The following is an 8,548-nucleotide window of genomic DNA, read 5'->3' as shown; positions in this document are numbered from 1 at the left end:
GAGGTCTCCAAATTGAGGGAGGAAATTGTTGACAGGGCAAATTTGGTCAAGTTAAGGAAACTTAGTTGTCTGAGAATTAAGAATCCTAAGTCATATGTGCTCTCTAGAGACACCCTCCCATCTCTCATGTGAGCATGTAATCCTCTCATTAAAAAATGATCCCAGAGTGTGTCTAACTGGATGAGACAAGCATATGCGGAGGAAATTGGTGCAGAAGGCACCTTGAACACCTCACATTCATTTGGTTCCTTCCAGCAGGGGTTGACTAAATGATCCTAAATAAAGTTCTTCAAATCAAATAGTTTCAAAACCAAGGGTCCAAAGTTCTGGGGAAAGAAATAACATATTGCAAGGTGGATTAGACTAAATGTATGAGACTCTCTAAGACATTAGTCACTGCAGTCTTTCCTTAGTGGTATAGGAGATCTGCAGTTTTACAAGTACGGTCTTTTTGGTGTGCTTGCTGAAAACACATGAGTAATTTGCATCCACGGAATGTCCTCTGGCCTCAGTATAACCTAATGACATGTTTATATTGAGGGGCAGCATCTCCCTGGGCAGCACTGAAAACACACAACTAAGAAATAAAGGTGTACTATAATAATAATGATAATGTTGGTACTTGTTAAGTGCTTACTATATGCAGAACACTGTTTTAAGCGCTGGGGTAGATACAGGGTCAACAGGTTGTCCCACGTGAGGCTCACAGTTAATCCCCATTTTACAGATGAGATAACTGAGGCAGAGAGAAGTGAAGTGACTTGCCCACAGTCACACAGTTGACAAGTGACAAAGCTGGGATTCAAACCCATGACTGCTGACTCCCAAGCCCAAGCTCTTTCCACTGAGCCACACTGCTTCTCTTGATGGATTATTCAGGATATGTGAAGAGCTCTTTGGAAGAATCCAGCTTCTATTCAAAAAGGATCATTGAACAATCACACACCGTGGACCACTGCTGTCCTAGTAAAGAAATTCAGAATTAAAACAGATACAGGTCCAGTCCTTGACAACTCTTCATGCATTTCATTGAAATGCAGTTCAGAATAGGAGAGGAAAAGTATTCTTGTGAGAGTACTAAACTAGGATTTCAACATACATTTCAGTTGTCTGCATTATATGTAAAAGTGTTCTGTAGAGAAGCATGGTCATTCTATAAAATGGGGTGATGTTTTGTTGGAGACAGGGTCTGGAATGTTGCATAGAGGAAAATTCTTGTGCATAGACAGGACAATCAGAAGTATAAAATGCAAATCAAGTCTTTATAAAATGATAATTGAGAATGTTATGTTGCTTTGTCTCCCATAAAAGTAATCTCTCCAATAGCTGACATTTTACCTCGTGGATGTTAGAGACTAAAGTATTTCCAGATACACACATCCTCCTCTTTCTTGAGAGCTGAATGGGCCTGTGGCCTGCTTTGTCTTCTCATATAAATTTCTTTTCAGCAAAGGGAAAAATTAGATTAAGTCTTCGAGTGCGGTGAAGGGGAATGACATTTCAAAGTTCAGTATAGAGCGAACAATCTCCCCATGCCTATGGGAAGAATCAATCAATAGTGTTTACTTTGTGCAGAGGACTGTACTAAGTGCTTGGGTGAATACAATACAGTTGGTGGACACAATCCTTATCCTCAGGGAGGTTATGGTCTTGCAGAAGAAATACTATTCAGTTTAAAGACTTGTCTATTTTAAATCAGCAAAAGACTATTTAACCTACTTCTCCTTCACCCTGACCAAGGCTGAAGAGATAATAGTTTATTTTCTAACAGGTGGGTTATTTTGTGTATAATTTACCCCATACTCATATAAGTGCATGGTGATTCTTCCAGTCTCTTTCTCCCCTAGTCCTGCTGTGTTAGATCAGGACTGTCCCACTTGAAAAACTTCCAGGTTATGCTTCAGTCTCCATGGCTGACTCTGTTTAGACCTACATCTCTCCCATTTTTCCTTCCCTTTTTCTAGAAAGGAAGAGTAAGAGTTTTCAGAATCTACCCAGGATATTGATATTCACCACTTTTGCACCAGCTCAGCACTTATGCACTCACAACCATATGTAGTGATCTTGATATAACCATATATACTTAAATACGATGTAAGTTCTTGTTTCTTCATATAGCCTTCTTTCTAGTCCCTTCCTCCTCTTATCTTGAAATCATTTTGTGTCTGTCTCTCCAGTTAGATTAAAAGCTCCTTGAAGGCAGGAATATCCTTCTGTTGCTATTTGTACTCTTTAAAGGACTTAGTGGCCCGAGAAGGGTATCTGGAAGGTAGAAGAAGGGTTTCTAGTACTCTACCGGTCTCGGCTATGGGAGGGAGAGTCAAGCAGAAGCCTACCCATTCCATTCCTAGCTTGGGCAGCGGCTGTTGAGTGGAAGGCAATCTGATACAAGTCAAAACTCACCTATACTGGGCAGCAGCAGCATGGGAGGGAGTCGAAGGTGGAGATTCAATTTAACTGCAAAGAATAGGCAGTGGTAAACCACTTCCATATTTCTACCAAGAAAACTCTATGGATATACTACCAGAATGATTGCAGGTGGGGGTGGGGCATTCTGGGAGTTACTATGTTTCGAGATGACTCAACAACATAAGGCAAGACAAGGACTTAGTATGGAGCTAATCTGAATTTTTCAAAGGAATAAATGACAGAGAGCAGAACAGAATCCTCAGAGCACAGAAATGGGCCAACCTGAAAAGGAGTCAACCTAGGGAAATAAGAATGTGAAGCCTGGATGAGACAATAGCCCTTAGCTCAGTATCAAATTCCCAGCATTAGTGGAATATTGAGCATGTACTGTGTGCAGACAGCTGTGCTAAGTACCTGGGAGGGTACATACAATAGAGTTGGTAGGTATGTTCTGTGCCCACAATGAGTTTACAGTCTAGAAGGTGAGGCAGACATTAATATAAATAAATAATTTATAACATATAATTGATAGGCATGATAGCATAAGTGCTGGGGGGTAAGAGAGGGGTGAATTTTAAATGCCTAAAGGTCACAGATCCAAATGCATAGATGATGCAGAAGGTAAGGGTAATGGGGAAAAAAGAGGGCTTAATCAGAGAGGGCCTCCTTCCCAGACCCTCAGCACTGAATCAGAAAAAGCCAGATTGAAAGCTTGTCAGCAGATATATAGTAAAAGTTGAAGAGTTAATCAATCAACTGTATTTACTGAGTGCCTACTGTCCCTGAGAGAAACCAACCACCAGCCATCACAAGACACTTCCTCCTCCTCACTTAAACCTTTCCCAAGATGCCATCCCCTCCAGAAAACCTTCCCCAACTAGATTTGGACACTTCCCCCTTCCAAATTGCTCCTCCAACCAACCATTCCTCCAAGGAGATTGCAAACCGACTGTGACAGTAAAGTGCACTTAGGTACTGTTTGGCAGGTAATAAGCATTTGATAAATGTATCACCTATCGGCAGATCCATCAAGTGGGTAACTACAGCAGGTAACTTCATCTTCCGCATCTCATCTGTGTCACATTCTCCTTCTAATGAAGAGGTGGCTCTGGGTGCAGGGCCATCTTGGGTGGGGCAGGGAAAAGGCCAAGCAAAAGTAGAATTCAGTATCTGTTTTTTGGATGTTCAGTCTCCATTTCCATTCTGAGGTTTGCCATCTAAAGACAGCCCTTCTTTCTCTGCTGAACTCTGGGCCCTTGTGGAGCCCATCCTCCTGGTTGGTAGTGGAAAGGTCCAATCTTGGTTTTGTATGGTAGAGTCTGGCATTTAGTGACAATAAAATTAAGCTACTCAATTTTCTGGGGCTGAAGATACTCCATACAGCTCAGGAAGAAGCAGCGTGAGAGTAATGTAGCTTAGTGGATCGAGCACGATCCTGGGAACTAGAAGGACCTGGATCCTAATCCTGCTGTGTGACCTTGGGCAAGTCAGTTAACTTTTCTGTGCCTCAGTTACTTCAACTGTAAAATGGGGATTAAGACTGTGAGCCCCTTGTGGGGGACATGGACTGGGTCCAACCTGATTACTTTCTGTTTGCCCCAGTGCTTAGAATAGTGACTGGCACACAGTGAGCACTTAACAAATGGGATTTTTTTTTAAATAAAGGAAGGCCAATGCAAAACTGACTACAATCCCAATAAGAAGGGCTTTCATCTTTAATGGAGTGTTAACTTCAAAGCCTCATTTTGATTACTTATGTACATTCTTTCAAGGCACTTTATCCAAAGTCAGGTCATATCTCCAGCTATTGAAATGTAATTATAAAACACACAGGGAGGTGGGGATGGGGATGGGTGGGTATGCTTTCCTGCTGCACACTTTATGGTCCTTATTAGCATAATTGGGAGCCATGTTTTCTTTATGCTGTATTCAGGCCAACTGCACCCTGCTCTAGTACCGTCAATGGGCAAATCATCCTGGGATTATTCCTTCCAGAGCTTTCTTTATCAGAGTGTAGGCTTTGCCACAAGGATGCCCCATAAGCAACATAGATACTTCCCTAGGGAAGAGAGACTGGCTTCCGGTTACCTCAGGAAGGAAGTTTTTGTTAATGGAAATATCCCTCATAGACAAGGGAGAGAGCTGACCTTTGTGTCTGAGTATACTGCTGCTTGAAGGTAAAATCGCACCTATGAGAAGAATGATCTCTCCCACATGGTGCCCTTGGACCTTTAATAGACCATCTTTTCTGACCCCTTGTCATGCAAGGGGTACATCATTTACATAAGTGGAGCTGCTTGATGGTGGTTAGACTGCCCAAATCCCTGTTTCTCACCAATTCCTCCTTATTTCCATTTTCTAGTTGTCATTAGTGAGGGAGGCTGCTTAATATCCTAATCAACCAACCACAGACAGAAGCTCCCTGTTTGCCACCAAGAAGTGATGCAGATGAAGATGAAGGTCGTTAGTTAACAGTATTTCTTACAAACTGACTGTGTGCCATGCACTGTGCTAAAGGCTGGGGTGGGAACAAGACAAATGAATCGGAAACAGTTCCTGTTTCATAATCTAAGAAGAAGGGAGAGCAGACATTGTTACCCCATTTTATAGATGAGAACATTGAGGCAAATAGAGGTTATTCGACCTGCCCAAGGTCACCCAGCAGCCCAGCGGCAGGGCTGGGATCAGAACCCAAGTTTCTTGTTCGACTGTAAGCTCCTTGATGGCAGGGATTGCGTCAATTACCTGCATTGTACTTTCCCTAGCACTTAGAACAGTGATCTGCATGAAGTAAGTGCTCAGTAAATGCCATTGATTAATTGATTGATTGATGCTGATTCTGGGCCCCATGCCCTTTCCACCAGGCCACGCTGCTCCTCAACAATCTTGGCCTCGTGTGGTAGAGTTCTGGGGTTCAGAAATGTACTAAGCTCTCTATACTTGGCAGAACTACAGAATTTAATGATCACATTGAAGACACAGGGAGACTGTGGATGATGATGTAGCCTAACTTAAAAGAATTGGTAAGTTTGTTTAAGACACCTCTCAACCTTTTACAATGCAAGTATCAGTGGAAAAGGGCTAATGCTGTCATAAATCTGCTCCCCCAGATTTCTCCGGAGTGAATCCCATCGTATGGAAGAGTGAGACTGTCACTGACTCCCACAGTCCTTGCTAGTATGATAGTTCTGCTAAATGGATTGGGTTAATTGAGAGAAAAAACTTACCATTCCCGATGCCATTAGAAGTTGAAAAGCAAAGACAATGAGTTTCTCTGCCTCATTTGCCAATGCAGATGACAATACCACCTGCGGCTATCCCATTTTGGGCAGTTTTCATCTGATTTTTCAACATTAGTTAGGCTTTTATGCCCCAAATCCCTTATAATAATTGTAAAAAAGGCAATACCCACAGCATCCCAATGTGGGAGGTAGTTTTGCTTTCCAGCCTCTGAACCCACACACTTATTGTATGAGAAATCCCAAATAGCCACCATTCTGCAAGGTTTTCTAGCCCCGCCTTAATCCACCAGATCACACCGGCATACAAGAACCAGATTGACTGTCTCCATCTTCAAACCCCTCCTGACGATCTGCCTCCTCTGGGAAAAAAATCCCCAATTAATTCCCAATATCCCAGAACTTGTTGTCCCAAGGCAGAAGACGTTTATAAAACAATCTCTAACATTTGTTTCCAGAAGAACAATTATTATTTTCTACTTGTCACTGCTACCATTCCCAGAGAGGTGTGGCACAGAGAAGATGGAGATAACAGCTCACTTCAAATCAGACACCTTTAATCTCCCTTTTTCCCAGGTGGTCTGAGCATGTGGTCACCTGTCAAAGTAGTTAGCTGGGCCACTTAGATCTGTAGGGTTTGAACACATCCCAGCTTCTACCACCCCCTCCAGATTCTTATAGCTGTCATCTACTGCCTCCCTGGTCCCACCCCCAACTTCTTTAATCACCTAGACCCCTTTCTCACCTTCCTTCTCTCCTTCTCTCTGCCTCCTCTGATTCTCGGAGACTTCAACATCCTCTTGGATGTACCTCGTGACTTCTCTACCACCCGCCTGCTATCACTCCTTGACTCTGCCAACCTCCTGCTCCACCACACCTCGCCCACTCACCAACTTGGTCACACCCTAGATCTCATCATCTCTTACCGCTGCACTATCTCCACCCTCACCAACTCGGAAATCCCTCTCTTGGACCATAAGCTTCTCACCTGCCTCCTCTCTCACACTCTCTCGCCCTGCAAATCTGTATTACTCCCCCACAGTGACCTCCACTCTCTTGATCCCACCCATCTCTCCCAAAGCATCTCACCCCACCTTGCTTCCCTATCCTCTCTTCCCACTTTCGATGATCAGGTTACCACTCTCAACTCCGCCCTCTCTACTCATCTCAACTCACTCTCCCCCCTTTCTCTCTGCCACTCTCGCTGCACTGATCCACAGCCCTGGATCTCTGCCTCTGTTCGCCTCCCTCGCTCTTATGCTCAAGCTGCTGAGCACTGCTGGCGAAGGTCCAAGTACCAAGCCAACATAATTCACTTCAAATTTATCCTTTCCTGCCTTAACTCTGCCCTCTCCTCTGCCAGGCAAAACTACTTTTCTTCCCTCATTGACGCCCATGCCCGTCACTGCTGCAAATTGTTCTGGACTTTTAACTCTCTCCTCAGACCCCCTGTTCCTCCCCGTCCCCCATCCCTCACCCTCAACGATCTGGCCACCTACTTCATCACAAAAATTAACACAATCAGGTCTGAGCTCCCCAAAGTCATCCCTCCCCCTTCTCCATCCCCCCGGCTCCCAACCCTCTCCCCTACTTTCCCATCCTTCCCTGCAGTATCCTCAGAGGAGATCTCCTCCCTCCTCACAAGTGCTACCCCCTCACCTGTGCTTTGGACCCCATTCCTGCTTACCTTATAAAAACTATCACCCCTTCCCTTCTCCCTTCTGTAACCTCTATTCAATAGTATTTATTGAGCGCTTACTATGTGCAGAGCACTGTATTAAGCACTTGGAATGTACAGTTCGGCAACAGATAGAGACAATCCCTGCCCAATGATGGGCTCACAGTCTAATGGACAGCCTCACAGTCTAATTGGACCACTCTCTCTCCAATGGCCTTTCCCCCTCTGACTTCAAACATGCCCGTGTCTCCCTCATTCTAAGAAGACCCTCTCTCAACCCCATTTCCCCTTCCAGTTATCGTCCTATCTCCCTCCTACCCTTCCTTTCCAAACTTCTAGAATGAGCTGTCTACACTCGCTGCCTTGAATTCCTCAACTCCAACTCTCTCCTGGATCCCCTCCAATCTGGCTTCCGTCCCCTCCACTCGACCAAGACTGCTCTCTCAAAGGTCACCCATGACCTCCTTCTTGCCAAATCCAATGTCTCCTACTCTATTCTAATCCTCCTCGACCTCTCAGCTGTCTTTGACACTGTTGACCATCCCCTTTTCCTCCACACCTCATCTCACCTTGGCTTCATGGACTCCGTCCTTTCCTGATTCTCCTCTTATCTTTCTGGCCGTTCATTCTTCGTCTCCTTCGCGAGCTCCTCCTCCCCCTCCCATACACTAACTGTAAGGGTTCCTCAAGGGTCAATTCTTGGCCCTCTTCTGTTCTCCAACTATACTCACTCCCTTGGTGAACCCATTCACCTCCACGACTTGAACTATCATCTCTATGCAGATGACACCCAAATCTACATCTCCTCCCCTGTTCTCTCTTCCTCCCTCCAGGCTCGTATCTCCTCCTGCCTCCAGGACATCTCCACCTGGATGTATGCCCGCCACCTAAAAATCAACATGTCTAAAACTGAGCTCCTTATCTTCCCTCCCAAACCTTGTCCTCTCCCTGACTTCCCTGTCACTGTGGATGGCACGACCATCCTTCCCATCTCATAGGCCCACAACCTTAGTGTCATCCTTGACTCAACTCTCTTATTCACCCCAAACATCCAATGGGTCACTATCACCTGCCGGTCTCACCTTTACCATATCGCCAAGATCCGACCTTTCCTCTCCATCCCAATTGCTATCGTGCTGATACAAGCTGTCATAGTATCCCGATTGGATTATTGTGTCAGCCTCCTCTCAGATCTCCCGTCTTCCTGTCTCTCCCCACTCCA

The sequence above is a fragment of the Ornithorhynchus anatinus genome, chromosome 3 (genome assembly GCF_004115215.2).
Source record: "Ornithorhynchus anatinus isolate Pmale09 chromosome 3, mOrnAna1.pri.v4, whole genome shotgun sequence".
NCBI lineage: Eukaryota > Metazoa > Chordata > Mammalia > Monotremata > Ornithorhynchidae > Ornithorhynchus > Ornithorhynchus anatinus.
This window is presented reverse-complemented; position numbering follows the sequence as displayed.